The sequence below is a fragment of the Pimephales promelas genome, chromosome 13 (assembly GCF_988280905.1).
Source record: "Pimephales promelas chromosome 13, fPimPro1.hap1.1, whole genome shotgun sequence".
NCBI classification, from domain to species: Eukaryota; Metazoa; Chordata; class Actinopteri; order Cypriniformes; family Leuciscidae; genus Pimephales; species Pimephales promelas.
The window spans coordinates 9305314-9324047 of NC_142781.1; the positions used below are offsets into that span (position 1 = coordinate 9305314).

Below are 18734 nucleotides of genomic sequence, written 5' to 3' on the forward strand. Positions count from 1 at the left end.
AGAAACAACACAATCTTGTCAGTCTAGCAACACCAAACGTCTGATTTAACTTAGTGCAAAGGGATTAGGGATACTGATCCGATACCGAGTCTAGATATTTGTCTGATACGATATTTGTCTTTTTGACGGATAAGGCATCAGTTAGATAGTCAGTAAGCCTTAGTTGTTACTCTTTCAAGCTAAAAAAAAGGACCTACTTAGTGTAGTATATTTCAAATCTTCTGAAGTCATTAAATCAGTTTATTTGAGGAACAGAAAACATATTAAAGGGATAATCCACCTCTGGAAAGATGAATGTGTATTTAAAATGGGTAATTTATGTGGAAGAAATGTGAAATTATTTTTGAATTTGGAGCTTTCTAGACTGAGAAAAGATGTGGATGAAAGACAACAACTCCCAGAGTGCACTTGCTTCGCTGCCCTAGGAGGCCACGCCTACCGGTAACAGAGCGCAGTCGTTAAACAAGTCTAGGCTACTAGTGAGTCTCCGTGATGAGTCTGCCCGAAAATGTGTTTCGAGATCGCCCAAAATGTCCGGGATTCAGCATGTTTACTGTGGTGATCAGGACGAGTGAGGGCCGCGGGAGAACGGTGCGAGGCCGGTGGCGTGATTACCGATGAGCGACACCTGTGAGACGCACCGGTCGCGTATCTCTCACAGAGGAGTGGGAATTTTCTTAGCCATGTTAAAACGCACATCAACCGTCACTTGTTTCAGATTCACCAATCAGAATGAATTCAGTTAGATTGAAACAAAAGCTGTACATGTAAACAATGCATGGCGACTGCAGAAAGCAAAAGCTGAATCCCGGAAATGACGATTTTTGCTTTATTGTAGGAGGAAATGAAAATGGTAAATAGCAGATTTCTCTCGTCTCAGGGGAAAATGAGAGAGTGTTGCACGACCAATCAATAGTATAAGTGGGTTTCTAACAATGGAAAGCGCAAATGGGTGGAGTGTCTCTTTAAGCTGTTAAATCTAGGTCAACGGAAATGGAATTTAAAACTCTGATGACAAAGGCTCAGTCAATTTTTGGACAGATGCACTCTGTTGCACTTTATTTTCTTTATTTGTTATATTTATAATGAATAATTGTGTAATTAGTACGTGTGTAACGATACCCTCATATCATGATTCGATACATATCATGATACTGAACTCACGATACGATACTGTTGCGATACTCCAAGACACATGATAAAAGGTTAACAAAAAATGAACTGTTGATTAAAATGCTAATTTTGATATTACATTGTGGGTGAAAATGAATAGGCTTGGACTTGGTGCTGGAAACCCAATGCACAGGACAATAGTGACACCAGAATAAACAAAATACAGAATTATTTTTAGACAAATATGCTTACACGCTGTCACTGACTAGATACATTTAAAATAATGTTGCCCACTTTTTACTGGTAACATAAGAGATTTGGCATTATTAGGACCCACAAATATACCCCCACTGCATTATTATACATTATATTCAACATTATATATAGTAGTTTAATGTAGTAAACACTAAAACTAACACAGTCTCATCCCAAAAAGTCATATAACTGACGTCTTGGGGCGTATTTTGACCATACGTCAATATCCGCCTTTTTAGGGCCCCCTTAAACGTCGGTAGATGGCGATCCCGGGCCGTCATACAACTGACGCTTTACCTTTAACGTCAGTTAGGTGACGGGTTAGGTTTAGGTATGGGGTAGAGTTAGGATCCCATAACCTCATCTACCGACGTTTAAGGGGGCCCTAAAAAGGCGAATATTGACGTATGGTCAAAAGACGTCCCAAAACGTCAGTTATATGGGTTGCTAAAACTCTTTTATTTTGGGTGAACTATGCACGATACATATTGTTACATTTTCGGATTGCGATATATTGTGACACTATATATTGTTACGCCCCTAGTAGTTGGACTGAGGTACAGCACTTAATTAAAAACCAAGAAAAACAGTACTGATTTTGGACTGTCCTCTGTATCTGAAGACACTCAAAACTGTAATATCGGTATCAGACACACAAAAAATTAAATCAAGCATCCCTAAAAAGGATGAAGGTGCTAGCTTAATTAACAGGAAACATTTGCATGTTAAAGTGATCCACTTTTAGAAACCTCCTCAAAGATGCTGCCAATGAGAGCACGCAAATGGATTTGGATGCCAAGGCTGCTGTCTTTTTTTCTTAAATCCAGTAGATAAGAATGAGCTGCCAACAGGAATGTGGGGCATGTACGTAACAATGACTAATGTCCCTCGCACCGACCTACTGCAAATTCACAAACATATGCTCTTCCACCTTTCTCATATGTATCCCACATGGTTCTTGTTTGGCGACTCTTCATAACTCCCAGATGGACACCTAAGACAACTTTTCCCCATTGTCTTTTGCGCAGTCTACTGGCACTGAGTCAGTTTCACTGTTACAAATTCATGTTCACATAGCCATCACAGAAGGGTTTGAAGGCATGTCAGACATGATGGAATGCATTTCCTTTCTTATGTCATTTGTTTTAATCCCCACCAGGACTCTTGAAGGTGTAATTACCTGTCCTCAAGGCTTGGCACAGAGGAAGCCATTTTTCAAACAAAAACGAAGGTAAATAAATACATGGATGTGCTGTACTGAAGTGTGTGATAAATTAATCTGCCACCACACGCTTCAGCCTTCACTGTTCCCCAATGTTTTCCGAGCGCCTCAAGACTCCCAGCATGCTCCACTTTGAACGAATGTAACCTAAGACCTGCTTACAAAGGCTCAATCGACAATTAACGTCGAGGTGCATTCAATGATTTTAATGAGAGGTGTACCATGAATGTTAATTTAGCGATTCCAGACCAAAAGCCAAAGAGAGCCAAATACATTAATATGTGCTCTCTATTATAGCCAAGAAAAGCAGTGCACAACAACCTGATCTAAGAGTCTGGTGAAGCTCTCTGATTGCAGATGCACTGTGTCTGGCACAATTCTGCACATTCCCATAAAGTAACAGCTGGATAGGCAGGACCGTCTGATTATTAGATATCCTAGTTCAGACAGTTTCTGTTGGGAGGGCTGAAATGATAACAAATGGAAGTGAGTCAGGTGGCTTCACTACAGATTTCTCTGAAGACGGGCATCTCTTTCTAGCTCACCGATTCTGTCTTGACCGCAAGCACATTTGCTCAGTTTAAAAACCTAGAGAGCTGACTACCAGGCATAAGCACACTCTAGAGTAGACAAAAGGGAGAGAAATGTAATTGTGCTGCCTCCTTAGAAACCTCGTATTGGCAAATTCTAAAGGCCCGTTCACACCGGGACGAATATCAGCGCACATTATTCGTCAGGGTTTTCTATCGCAGTTTTTTGTGTTCACACCCAAGCGATTTTCGCTGACGATGAGCCAATTTGTTCTGCAATACCACTCCATAACAGTTCTCTTTTATCAAGATGTTAGTAGTCACTGTCGCGTTTGTCTATAGTTCTTTATGTTCTGACATCAACTACACCAGCAGCTCTACATTCATCTTGCCTCGCATCTTCCTCGTCTTATTTCTTCCTGACTGTGTAGACGACACTACTTGGCGTATATCTTCTTTGCCGTTGCATATGCGTGCTCGGCAAGACCGTTTGAGCGCCCCCAAGTTGTGTTTTACTGTAACTTCAGAAGCTCCAAACACGTGAGCAAAAGCGCCAATCTCAGTGGTCGTATAGTTTTTGATGTAGCGCGTCAAACTAAAAAAACAAACCCAAGGCGTTTTTTTTTTTAAAATGGCGCTTTTACGCGTTGGTGTGCACACTCACATTGGCGCCCTTTGTTTAATCACGAGGCGTTAAACATCGGCGAATAGTGAACAGGCCTTAAGGCAGCTTATATTGCATCCTTTGAGAAGAAATACATTGTGGTGAGCTCTATGAAAAAAAAATCCAAGATGGCAGGTAAGACCATAGATATGTATATTTACGTACCGTAGATTCGACCACTCCAGACACGTCGGCGTGCATACCATTTTGGAACGGTCAGCGTGCCGTTACTCAGTAAGAATCAGCGATGCCACAACATTGAGCAGCTACTGGGATTTAAATTCCTGAAGAAATTGGTTAACTTTTTATGGGTGAGAATGCATTATTTTGTGTTTTTATATTTATTATCACAATATTACAGGTTTGGTCCAAGGCATTCTCATCCTTTAACATCATATAGAACGCTATATGACAAAACGGCGCTATACTACGCACATGGCACCCGTTATCGTTAATATAACATGCGCTGTGAGGGCTAAGTTTAGGTGTGGGGTAGGGTGTGCATGTCATATTCACGCTAAAGGATTTATAACGTCTTGGGTTCGCGTGTTATATTAACGATAAAGGGTGCCATGTGCGTAGTATAGCGCCGTTTTGTCATATAGCGTTCTATATGACGTTAAAGGATGAGAACGGGCTGTTTGGTCCTATGGTACTTTTTAATAGTTTTACTTTTACTTTTTAATGCCGTGTTTGCTGACACTCAGGTCTTGTTGTATTGTGTTAGGTTAGCAAAATTATCAGCTGACATGTTTTGCAGATACATGAGTGTAACTATGGTAGCAGACACTCAGTCAACTTGTTTTTGAGAGTTCACGAAACACATTGATTGACCGGCTTTGATTGTTCCAATATGGCGGACGGCTTACGGAAAGCTTTTAAAACCCATTGAAATAGCCATTGATGAGTCATCAATGTATTTGTATCTCTGGGTAAGACTATACACATGTAAATATGTGAATAAAAAAAAAACATACGGTATGATACTGGTTTCAACCAGAGCACTACCATTATTGCATTATTATTAAAGTAAATTTTAATTCTAAGCAGGACCTCATCCCACGCACATGCTCCATAACAGAAAATTAAACATTAACAAGTCTTTCCAGTTTTTATATTGCTAAAAGAATTATATTATCTTGCTTTATATCTATAACACTTTATTTCAATATTTAGAATTCAAATTCAGCCCCTTTGCAAAGCATGATGGAAAGTGAAAGTCCTGTTTGATTGGGTTACTTGATTGAAACATTGAAATGTTATTTCAAAATGAAAACAAGTTAATTCAAAGAGTGACTGTTTCAAATCTATTTAATGTATTTGATGTAATCACATTTGAACCAGAAACCTAATATGATGGTGTTAAATGATTGATTTTTGTGAGTGTGTGCTAACTGCAAGTTGAGTCTACCAAAGCTATTTGGCGGGTGCAGTTTCTGCATAAGTAGAAGTGTTCCAAATCAGTCACTCAGTCACAGTAGGCAGCTCACTAAGTTTTGGTTCCCTACTTGCATTTCCAGACTGGCATGATTGACATTTCCAATTACACTGCAATGGCCCACAACATTTCATTGTCTTTTCAAAGAATGGGATGGTAAAGGTAAATTTTATTCTAACGGAAATAAAACCATTCACAATGATGATAACAATAATGACCGCACACTATTATAGTCGATTTCAATTTCCATATTCAAGCTACGGAGCAGCATTAACATGTCACGGTAAGACGGCACACGCTATATTGCTTTTTTCATTCGAAAGAGACCAGCACACAAGATTGATGCTTGTTGATTTTTGCACATTCTCTGATATAATACCTGATGTCTCACAGATGGCGGCAAACATTTAGAAGGTTATTGCAGAATTTCACTGCGACCGAGAGAGCATTATGTCTGGTGTTTCTCCGCCGTGGGTGGTACCAGGGTAGCCAAGAGTGATAAAAGTAATTTGAGTTGCAGCAGGAGCCTGCACCGATAAAGAAGGGCTCTATCTCTCCCCCATGTAATGTTCACTGACACCAGTAATAAGCTACACAATCCAATTCTGTCTCTCCGATCAATGGCTCCAACAAAAAGTCAGCCCCAGGCATCAACTCTCTCCCAGAAAGCCTCTATCGCTGTGGCAGCCTGCAGACAGGAGCACAGTACCTTGATCTCTTGGCAAGGGACTCAACCATATGCAACCACAATCATACGTGTAAAGAAAACAGAGGGCAAACAATAGCCTTCAAAACTTTATACAGCAACTGTTTATGTTGTAATTAGAACTTTTTCAATTGCTCTCTCCGAAACCCAGTCCGATTAGCCCCGCAGTTCTGCATTCACTTTGAATCGTTTTGCTCAGAACTGTGGGACGTCGATCTAGTCCATCTGTTGACCACTGTAGCTAGACAACAACTCAGAGATGGCACTTTCACAAGTTATTTTTTCCTCTCCCTCCTTTTTTTGTAATAAAATAATGTTATTACAAAGTATTGGCATACACAGATCAGCACTGTGTCTGTCTGCCAAAGGTACAAAGAATGCAAAGAATGCAAGCTGCTCGCCAAAGGTCATTTCTGCAGAGACAAGCACCAATGAACAATGCATTATGCTGTAATAGGCAGATTAACTGTAATCAATACATTTTCATTTCAGCAAGTAATTCTGGAATGAGAGCAATGCAACCTGGTGTGCACCTGAAAAAAAAAAAAAAAAACATTAACTCCAACCAAACTCTGATGTCAGACTGGAGCAAAAACCATTGTCTGAAAGCAGATTGTTCTATTCCACATTGATCATAGGTACTTTGAAATAATATGGGATACCAGACTAATCTCACATACGGCCAAAGTGTGTCCTTCATTAAGCATGCAAATTTGCATGTGAGGTCTGCGTACAAACGTTTTCATTTTTAAACAACCAAAACCACACATTCAAAAAAATAATACATATATACACCAGTTAGTTCCAGTCTTTGAATCTGATTGGCTGGGAAGCCTTCTGGGAGTTCAGCTTAAAGATTTTAAAGATTTTTAAAGATTTTCCTAGTTGACTGTTAGTCGTTCATTTAAGCCTTTAGTCGATCTCTTTTCTGAGATCGTCATTCAGACCATTAGGGGACAGCCGGCACTGGGAACGTTAAGGGTTGTTTACACGACACCTTTGTCAGCTAAAAATGCAAAACCGTTTATCCGTTTTGGTCATTCATTTCCATGTCAACGCCGTTTTGGGGGCCTAAAAAACGCAAAGTTTGGAAACGTGATTGAAATTGCAAGTTTTAGAAAACAATACCGTTATTGTCTCCCTGTAAACTAACATGAATTTGTGAAAATGCTGAAGTCATTGACACGTGTATTACGTGTTCAGTCTATAGATGCATAGAGTTTCTTTACAAAGTGACAACGCCAACAACTGGCCTTTTTAATAATTTTCGTGGATCAGTGTGAAGGGGATTGTTTTGACAACCTTGTCGTCTGTTTCCATTTTTAGTACATTGTTGTGGTGTAAACGTACCCTTAGTAGAGGTTAAACACAAGATATAATTTGTTTTGGAATATTATTGGTAATTTTAGTTTAATCAATCTATTATTCGTTCCAAGGCAAATCTTCATAACCGAGGGCAAAGTTAAGTTTTATAATTTTCTATTTTTATTTAATTTTCATGATGTACTAGCGTTTGCTTGTCTATGTCCTACACGTTTTATACTTGTATAATGGCTATTATTGTTCATTACACATTATTGTTCAATATAAACACCTGGCATTGAGAAACAGTGTTAGGGGTGGGGATTTTTTTTAGTGATTTTAGTGCTGGTTACTGTACTGTCTTTAAGGGTCTTTATCACATTTAGGAACAAAACAAGGTTTTAAAAAATCAGACATTTCACTGCATGGAGATCAATGCATTGGCCAGTGCTGTCACCTGTCATGTGAAATCCACCATTGAAAGTAGACTATTTCATCGACACAGACAAACTGAATTACTTTCATGAATTTATGACTTGACCTAGAGAATGAAAGCTCTAACAAAGGCAGATAATCACACACGTTCTCTCTTGTCTACTTAATAATACTAACACTAATAATTTCACTGAAGCATCCCAAGCCATCGTTGCTAGCTAGTAATGTTTTAGAATTCATAACGGAGGCTTGGGCCGATCTGTTTGACTCTCAACAAGAGGGTTTTTAAGTTGCAATTATGTTGGCCTACTTGTGCCACCGAACTGTTGTATATAAAAAATAAATAAATATCACACTTGTACGGCTGTGATTCGGCCATAGGTAGCCTAATCCTACAAACTCTAACATAATAAAACATTACCATAATCACGTTCATCTTTTCTGGAAAAAACTAAACACGCTTTTAGCGCCACTCACTAAATATTTCACTTTGAAACTGTCGCAAAACGTACATGACGCAACATATTTTGCGTTTTACAAAATGTTGCCACAAGTACACTTTTTCCAATGAGCCTGGGCTGAAGGAAATATATTTTCTTTGCGTAAGGGAAACCACCATGCGACCTTTGATGAGGGCATCCAGTATCAAATACATAACTATTCCTTGAGTATAGATTTACATAGGCTATCTATATGACCTAAGGGGTAAATTTAGCATGAGGTTAGAGCTCATCAAAACGATATCACACCACATGCAGGAGATGAATCGATTGAATGAGATTAATGGCCTCTTGTTTGAGTCAGGGCCAAAGAACTGAGGGCCCTTTCCACCAGTCGGCCGTGAAAACCCTAGAGTGATTTTGTGATATTTGAAGGGTGGCAGGAACATTTGTAGCTTTTATTTGGAAGTCTAGAGGGTCCCCATCATTAGAAAAAGTTATTACCCTGTCAATGCCCTCCTGCACACTTAATTCCAACATTAAAGTGACAGTTCACCCAAAAATGAAAATTCTGTCATTAATTAAATAAGTCTTACGGGTTTGGAACGACATTAGGGTGAGTACTTAATGACAGAATTTTCTTTTTGGGGGAACTATCCCTTGAATATTACAGCATGAATGGAATAGCAACATGTCTGGATTTTTAAACCAGAGATTTTTGCATAAAAGTCGATAATGAGTATAAATGTGTCTCACAGCAGAAGCAACATTGGATTTCAGTATATTTTTGAATGCCATTTTGTTCTTATAAAACAAAGAAGAAATAGGTGAGATAGGGTGAGTTGTACTGTATGGGTTGACACTGTCATTTTAAACACATACTAGGTACTGAGATGAAATCCCTATCATACATGACCATCATCCTTTTGAGGTGTCTATAGAAGTTGGACAAATATAAAGGATTTACACAATTAAAAAAATATTTTGAGGCAGAAAAATCAAAATCAAATTATAAGAATTATGTGAAACTACTTTCCTCTCGATCCATTATACAGTTCCTCAAACTTCCTCATCCTCTAACAGTGTGATCTCTGTACTACTAATTTCAGGGGAAATGCTGCAAGGCAGATACTCTATACCATATTCTCTGTCATGCTAAGCAGAAAAAAAGTCAATACATATTCATACAGGGCCTTCGTTAAACCGACCCAACGAGTGGAGACACACGTAGAAAGATTTCTGCAGAGTCTGTCTGAATGTCAACAGCAACCTTTCAATCCTTATCATAATAGAGACTCTACAAAAATGGGACTTCAGTGTGAAAACAACTTTTTTTTTTTGCTTCAATAAATGTACTTTATAGGATATATATTACATGCCATAGAAAATTAGCCTCCAACTCTTTGCATGAGAAAAAGAGGAGCAGATGCAAACTGATTATGGAGAGTAACGGCTTTGACTCACTCTTTGCTCAAAGTCAAACATCCAATCTTCACTTTGATCTTTTTTTTTCTTCTTTGGGTCAGAGTTATTAAATATTTACCTTGCACTGCCTGTTGTTCCTTCTGCATGCAAACAGGAAGACTTCTGGAAATGTGTTTTTTTTTAGTTTATTTTTAGCATGCTGCAAAGCTAACCAGAGTATTGCTTTAATCTTTTTCTTGCTTAAAGACACTATAAGATGATGACTGCTGACTCTTTCCTCTGGTAAGATATTTCTTATTGAAACAGGAAATTGGGCCAGGACACACCGAAGCTTTAACCCCAAAGCATGTAAACCTTGCATGGTAGTTGCCATAACCACCACCATATATAAAGTATACCATATATCCATATTAACTGACCACAGAACGTAAGCCATGTACTACTGAACACCTTAAACTGAAAAAAATAAATTAATCATGGCTGAAAGCTAATTAATATAGCAAAAACATGGCATTGGTATCGTCTATTTTTGGGTAATCCTTCATCCACACCACTAGGTGTCAGTATAAATAAAAAAATAGAACTATATAGGACAATACTACATAAAAATCAATGAGTTATCTATTAAGTCTGTCATAGGGCCCTATAATACACCATGCGTAATGCAGTGCCAGGTGCGATGAAATTGTTTTTTGCTAGTTTCAGCCCGACGCAGTTATCATTTTCACATCCTGCGCCACGTTGTTTAAATAGCAAATGCATTTGCAAGTGTTGCTATTTTGAGGCAACTGAAATAGACTGGACCAACTGAAACCTGGTCTAAAGTCAATGGCGAAGTATTAGTATTATTTTTGTTATTTAAAGAGCGCGTTAGTAATGTGCGCCTATAGGCGGGTCCACAACAGCTTATTATATACACAGGAATGCACAACAGCACACAAACATGCCAAATATTAAAAAATAAAAGGATTACAATGTAAAAGATTAATATTGTGTCCATAAAGATATGGTGGAATATGATAGCTCTAAGGCTTTAACCTCGTGCATGAGCATACCCGTTTCTTCTCTGGAGAAGAGTTCAATTTTCGCTTGCAAATTCTGCCATGTAAATAGAGAATCCAACATGGTGCAACTGGCTTTTAAGGGGAATGGTAGTTGAGACTCTGGTTTATTGCACGTTACGTCCAAAACACACCCATCACTCATTAAGAGAATCGGGACGAGCCTTTTGATCACGTGCCGACCATTTTTTTCCGTCATTAAACTAGCAAAACTAGATTCGGACACCCTAAGTGCACTTACGCCGTGTGCTTTAGACAATGTGCTTAGATCGTTAAGATAGGGCTCATAGATTTAAAAAAGTATCTTAAAAACCTATTACTCATATGATTGGCTTATATAAAAAAAAAAAAAAAAAAAAAAAAAACTAACCACAGAAATTTCCAGAATTTGCAGCTAATGCTAACAGATAGCTCTGTCCAGACCTACAGGGAAGTAATCACTCGTGTATGTCACCAGCGCCTCCACGGGTGATAAGGAAACACTAGATTCTGTATTACAGCTTCTCTGCAGTACAACTAACACACTGATGCCCTTTGCTTTCTCTAGGGACATAGCAGTAATTTCAATTACCCTCTCAAACAAATCAAGCCATGTATGCAGCAATGATTTATGAGCTGTCTGTAACACACTTAAGTGTGAATAGGGTATGATTTGGCTTTCTACTGAGAAGAGGGCCACAGCAGTGGAGCAGTCATGACCTTCGGCGAGGTTTTAGTTGACATGGTCATTGTCTCTGTCTCTCTGAATACAAATCAATCACTGTAATGTCAACAACCAGGTCACTTTCAAAGCTGACAGCATTGTAGGCACTTCATATTCTATCGCATGCTGACTAGAGGATAATGAAGAAGAAGAAGAAGAAGAAAAGAGAACTGTAGCCTGAAAAATGAATATGTCAAGAGGTTATAATCTTTACTGTGGCTGGAAACTGAGTGTAATTTTTGGAACAGTTTTTAAGAGCAACTGGAATTGTTTTCCAATATACATATCTAAACAGGATACACTACTACAGATAAAATGCATTTGATAAGAAAATATTATCTTGAATAAAGACAAATTGAATTGTTTTAAGCATAAACCGCATTACATTTGGTTAGATTAACGTTTAAACAAGAAAAAAGTCCTGCTCCGATGGCTTTCGTTTAAAAAAAAAAAAAAAAGGAAAAGTAAATGGAAAATTCACTGGGTGAATACAGTGCTGTGAAAGACAATTAGGGATTTAGTTCATGAAATTGAAACAGCTTCATAATCGAATTGGAATCCTTGCTGTAGATATTTAATTTAAATGTTCTTGCCATTTTAAGTAATTTAAATTTGGTCTGGAGTGAAAACTGTACTAAATAAATTGATCAGACAAAAATCCGTTCTTGTTTCTTTTTTTAATTTTCCCCAAATGAGGGGTAAACATACCAGTAAAGTGTTTATCTTAAAGCAAAAACTTGTAATTAATTTTATTTATAATGGAATTTGGAAGCATTCCAATAAGACTTAACCGAAAGTCTCATAATAATAAAAGGCAGAAATTCATGCTTGAAAAACCAGTCTAGGTTTTTAACTGGTGTACAGCTTGTTAAGTGGAGGCAAGCTGGTCTGCCCAAAACATCCCTCAAACCAGCTAACCAGAACAGACATAACCAGACCAGCTTATGCTTTTGTGTGTTTTATCAAGCATAGACTATAAAAAGGATCTCTACTTCCTTCCAATGTAGAAAAATTAAGCCTAAACATCCCAGCAATGGTCCTTTCTGTCATTTGGAGTCTGAGCAGTAGTCAAAGTCCCTTTCAAGGAAAGTCTGACGGGCGATAACAGCATTCTAAAGATGGCTGCGCGCTTGTTTCTCTGGTCTAGGTCTAAAGGCTTTGGCAATAGTGATCCTGAGATGGAGCTGTGAAGGTCCCGTTCACACTCCCGCTCCCTCAATCGCTAACACAGCCTGCTTTTATAGCATCAAATAACCAACTAAAATCAAACTTATTGGAAAAGTAAACACTTGAACATATGTCAGCATGATAAGAACTACCTGAAAAGTTAATCATCAAGCTTTTGGTCAAAAGACTATCCTCGGGGTATACAGACAATAACTGTAACAATCAACAGTGATTACCAACACATGTGAAACCCAGGTAGGAGAGTTGTAGTCCAATAGTGGGAGTTGTAGTTTTTCTTTAAACTACCCAATATACTGAATTATCTAGGTAATGTACACATTTACTCCCCATAGTATACAAACATGTATACAAATATTATACAAAAATACAGGCATATATATGCTTGCTGCATAATGCATGGAGACTGCAAAAACATCAGTAAAACCTTCATAAACTGCAGTATTCAGGACTTATAAAAATAGTACAACTGTTTTTAAACAGTGCAGCTGTTTTTTTTTTTTCAAGGTAAGAATCCAGTAGCCAAACTAGGCTACTGCAGACAAGTTTTGCTTAAATTATTTATCCTAGGGAGTGTGCAACGCACTTATTTTTAAGTGAGAGACAAGAACATAAACAATGTGGATGCATAACCCACCCTAAACCTAACCTATAGCTAGCTGCAAATGCTGTGTAAAGTTCAGCAAGCTCGGATGATGAATAGATAGCTTTGTGTTGCCATAGTAACAGATTTTAGAGCTCTACATTTTGCCCTCTCTTCTGGCAGAAACCATAAACAGATTTACCATCACCTGAACTCAAAACTTAAATGAGCAATATCACATTAGTATTAAGAGTAAATCTGCAGGTTTTTTAGACTTTTTTTTAGATAGCTACAGAAAAGAGTTGATATACTGTATAGAGGCGGTGACAGGTAAAACAGAAAGAAAGGAAAGATAGATGGAAGTCAGACTTCAAGCAATTCCTTCACTTCAGTACAATGACCCAAGAATACCAATTTTCATCTCACCTCAAATTTCCTATTTATCAGTAAAAGAGTCACAAGTAAGCTTAATTAACATGAATCAGGTCAAACTATCTGTTTCAATGAATTAATTAATGACCCCTTTATGTCATTTTCAAAAAATAAAAAATAACAAATAAATATAAACATACACTCACCTAAAGGATTTTTAGGAACACCATACTAATACTGTGTTCCCCCTTTCGCCTTCAGAACTGCCTTAATTCTATGTGGCATTGATTCAAAAAGGTGCTGAAAGCATTCTTTAAAAATGTTGGCCCATAATGATAGGATAGCATCTTGCAGATTTGTGGGATGCACATCCAGGGCACGAAGCTCCCATTCCACCACATCCCAAAGATGCTCTATTGGTTTGAGATCTGGTGACTGTAAATCATGTTTATCTACTTTCATCAGTCAAAACTGCAGCAATCTCTGGATGCCTTTGTCTATGTAAGGGATTTCCTGGAACATCATAGATTTTATGACTTTTTCAGTCTCACGTGGTTTGTCTCCTCCTAATCTTCAGAAGAGATCTCAACAACATCACAAAACTGTGATCAGATTTTTCTGCTTAGCAATATACTCTGGGGGTCTCGCATTTATCTCCTTTAAAGTTAAGAATATGTCTCAGCCACATCACACACTGTGCTCATATTTCTCTCTTTACCTGGAAACTTTGGTGGTTTCTTATTTGTCTCCTCTAAAGTTTCGAAGAGATCGAAACAACTTTACAAATCAAATGTCTCACTATTAACTTAAACATTGCAACCATTTAATACTACTAATAGGATTAAGATTCAACCCCACTTTTGAAAACCCCCCAGAAATGACATACCCAAACTAAAACAGATACAGTTCATGAACCCTTTGCACTAAAAGCACAAGTATGTTCTCTTTTGAAAGCTGACACCTGATAAAACTGAAGTTGGCCCTGTAGCAATCGAGAAATGCACTGCAGTTAAAGCTATATGTGTGACCATTTTATATTTAAAATCTGAAAATGATAAGTCTAAAACTCTATATTTAGTGACATGTTTTTCAAGATCATGTCAAATTACTTTATTTTGATTAGACTCTAAAATGCAAACTGATGTTTAGTCATCCATTCAGTCAATTGTCTTTATTGTTTTGTGGTGCAAACGAGCCCCATTCAGTCTCAGTCTCCCCATGCACACATTCACACCTCTCCAGACTTCTGTAAGTTATTTTTGATAAAGGAATCTGTGAAATGATAACACTATTTCCAAAAAACAAATGATCTGCTCAATGCACATAAACAGTACAGCCCTATTCTCTTATTGTGTATCTGCAATTAAGAGGAACATTAACCTTATTTCTGCCAAACTTTACTTTTAACATAGCCTTAAACTTTGTGTTTTTACTTTGGTGCATTTGAAGTACTTGGCTAGGTGCACAATTTGTGAAGTTGTTGAGGTCTCTTTTTAATTTTAAAAGAGAAAAATGTGAGAGCTCCTCTAACTGAGAGAAATCTGAGCTTATGGATGATGTTGTTGAGATCTTGCCTGAAACTTTAGTGGAGACAATTGTGAGCGATCACAGTGTGTGATGTTGTTTCGATCTCTTCTAAACTATAAAAGAGAGAAATATGAGAGCTCCAGTTTCAGGAGAAAAATACGAGCACAGTGCAGGACGTTGTTGAGATCTTTCCGGATTATTTAGAGGAGACAAATGTGATAGCTCCAGATTCTCTAGGTTAGGAGAACAATCTGAGCACAGTGTGTGATAATCATGAGAGATCATTGTGAGAGTGTTTGTGCAAGAAGTAAGAGGCTCAAACCAAAGTCTCCATTTGATGTTAAAGTAACCTAATTTTTGGTATAGGAAAAAAACATTTGAGATGTTAACCCTCTGAGACCTAAGGGTATTTTTACAATAAATTTTCCGTCTGGTGTCATTTACTAAAAAAGCTTGTAAAATATCAACCCTTTGGTGCACAGACAATTGACACACCTCTTTTTTTTTCAGGACAAATTGAACTTTCAGCATATTTGTGTTACATTGATGTCACCTGAATGTAAAATAAGTTAAATGAATAAGACAAATGAAAAAATAAATCGGAAATGGAATCACTCAATTATTTATTGAAATCACACACAAATAAATAAAAGCTAAGCAATTTTCCTCTGGAAAATAGTTTGTTCATGTCTTTGGAGTCCTGGAGCACAGGAATAAACATTATAACTTGTACAGAACAAAAACTATTGACATTTTTCCAAAAGAAGTCCAGGCGTTTGGGGCCTCATGAAATTCACTGGTGCCAAGCCTCAAAACAGTTCCTATCAGCAATCACACATAGGGCTACATTACAGGTTTTGCATTTCTATTTTATTTATTCTTTTATTTATTATGTTCTTTTTATTCTTTTATAATACATTTATACTACTATAATACTTTTTACAGTAAATAAATAAATGGCACTTCAGCTGGGTCTATCCTGGTAATCTAGTTCCTCATCTGTCAAAAAGCTCTGTTCTCCTGAAAATCCTTCATCCTGCAATGCACCAAAATAGACCAGCGCTTTATTTACGTCCATTTCGCTGTGTTTCTCTGTGAATCGAGCGTCTCCGTGGGTCTCTCTATCTCTCTCCACTATATCAGCGCTTGGTTCATGCGTAATGACGCACACCAATGTTTACAACGGATCAGCCTGTAATTGGTCAAAAACCATCACGTAATATCCAGAATGGCCGCTAGCGTCGAGCTAGCGGCAAAAATGACCGAATATTTATGAATTATGGACTTCAAGATTATCAAAGTTTGACATAAAGCGTTTGGATTTATTGCTGAAAACCTCTGAAAGGAAGCACAAGTTCCAGGGTGGATAGAAAACCTTCTGTAAAGGCTAGAAAGACCCGAAAGACACCCCCGTGATGGCTAGCTCGTTAGCTTTCTGCTGGAAAAAACGGTAAGAAAATCGATAAATCTGTCATCGAGTTATGTAAACATTTATCGGAGGTGACGTGTGGCATCGTCGACGATGCCGTCGGGCTCTGGGGGTTAAGAGGTCTCATTTTACCTCGGGAAATATCTGTAAACACTTACGTTTTTATTTAGTCTACTCTACAAATCAACTGATACCAAACATCTGACAATCACTCGCATTCACACGCAACATTGAATTTTGCACATAACCATTTTGAGTCAACTGAGTAAAGGGAAGGAATTGGAGGGGAAGGAACAAATGTGAGGAAAGAAACTTCCCTCCATCTTCACTCTCCGGGATGTTGAGATAGATGTCTGTATTTTATTTCATACATTTGTGTTTGGATTGTTTGTATCTCAGGAGATCAGAGTATCTGTGGGTCTGGTGCTTGTCTAGCAGGTAAGTCATCAAGACCAGCGTCAAACCATCTCGACCCAGCATGGAAATTCATTCGGTCTAAAAAAGCCTTTTCAGCAGAGCACAGCAAAATTTCCTTCCAAAAATGAGGCTGATCCTTGGCAGGAGAGTACCTGCAACCTGCCGTCGCATTGTAAGAATGTTTTCCAGCTATGGAGTCTTACTAAGACGTCAGGCGTGCTGACGAGGCACAAAACGAAGCCTTTTCACGCTCCCTAACAGTCCAAGATTTGCTTGCCAAAGCATCAGAAGACTGCAGACACAGGCAGCTGTCTGGCCAGCACTAATCTGAATTAAACTCCAGCGAAATAAACAAATCTTAGAGAGGGGCAGTAATGTAATGGTGAAAGTGCTGTGAAAACCAGTCTTCGAGATAAATGGCTCCATGCTGTCTAAACAAGATGAGAAAATCTTTCATGGAGAAGTCCTCCTGTGATTTGTGGTGGTCTCTTTGTCTCGAGTCATAGCACACTAATGCACATTTATTTCTCATTTCAGAGTGTCTAGAGCAATGCCCACATCAAAAAAGTTCTCAGAGTACAAGGGTATTACCATGTGAAGACCATATCTTGCTCTGCGTGTAACCGGCCTCCAGCTGGGTTGATGAGCATTGCCAATATGTCTCACACTAATCAATGAATCCTTGTCCAGTTTTTAAGCAATGATCAGTGGGAAAAGATGAAAAGGATTTCTAAAAGAAGCAATGATTAAAATCCAAGTTTACAGAGAGAAACCATCTGAACCAACTCGTCCTCCAAAAAAACGGTTGACTATTTGTAATGTGGAAGGAGCCCATGCTGTGAAACAGCCTAGAACAATTTTTAATGCAGTCCACCCTAAAAAAAAAAAAAAAACACCCCCGGCACTGCATCAGAGGAGACAGGACGTGACATGTGGCCAACCAGCCATATGTTCTCTCCATGAGATGGATTTAGAAGGATCTCTCCGATAGAAAAGATGGAGAACAAAACTGGGTAAAATGGCGGGATAAATAGTGAATCAAATCTAGGTCGCCTGTCTCCTGGTTGGAATAGCATTACGGCATGATCATTGTGAGTGACCCAGTTCTTTGGGGCGCTGGACATTTCGAAAGCAAGCTGTCTTAGAAACTTGACTTGCAAATTAGGAGCACGCACATACCTCCAGCCATCCAATGACCACAAAGCCAGAAGATCAGAGAGCATCAAAGAGCGACCCAATGAAAATGACTGTCAACTGTTCTACTGTAGGCCGACACAGTTAAAAGCACCTTTTGTGCATGTGACGGATGTGTTTTAGAGAGCTTATTGCCATTCCTCTTCGTAATCCCCTTAACAAACCTGGACACGTTTTTAAAACTCAGTGAGTGAACACTTTTTTTTATGATCAATCCACCTTGATCAATATGTCGTGAAATATTCACACACACTGTGTTTATTTGGATTCCTGCAATGACCCATAATCCTAACCCAACATATAACTGTAACTGTTGCAGCAATTGCAAATCATTTGATTTCATGCCACGCCGTAATTACAGTAATTACGAGATTTCAACTGCTTTCACGTCCTTGTAGAGCTTGTAATTAAAACTTGTAAGCTGGGAAATTTCATAGAGCTCCTACTTGTACCATGTGAGCGCTGTATCACCTGACCGCATCACTTTCATAATAGTGTTGCCACAGAAACACATCATTTTCAGACAGAGGTTGTGAACAGCTCTGAATAGCATGTCACATGTTGTTATCTCGAAATGGCATAAACGCAGCATGACACATGTGTGCACACAAACACATGCATCATATGCATATTAATATATACTCTATACATAGTAGATATAATCCCCTTTCACATAGGGAAGTTCATGAGTTCATAATTACAAACAAGCCAGATAGAATAAATGGCATGCGTA

The 18734-nt window shown here is 38.3% G+C and overlaps 1 protein-coding gene across 24 annotated transcripts in view; it reads right to left on the minus strand.

Moving 5' to 3' along the window:
* The window catches only part of nrxn3b (neurexin 3b), a 431860-nt gene that overhangs the window by 58554 nt on the left and 354572 nt on the right, over window positions 1–18734 (minus strand). The gene's annotated exons all lie outside the window — the stretch shown is intronic.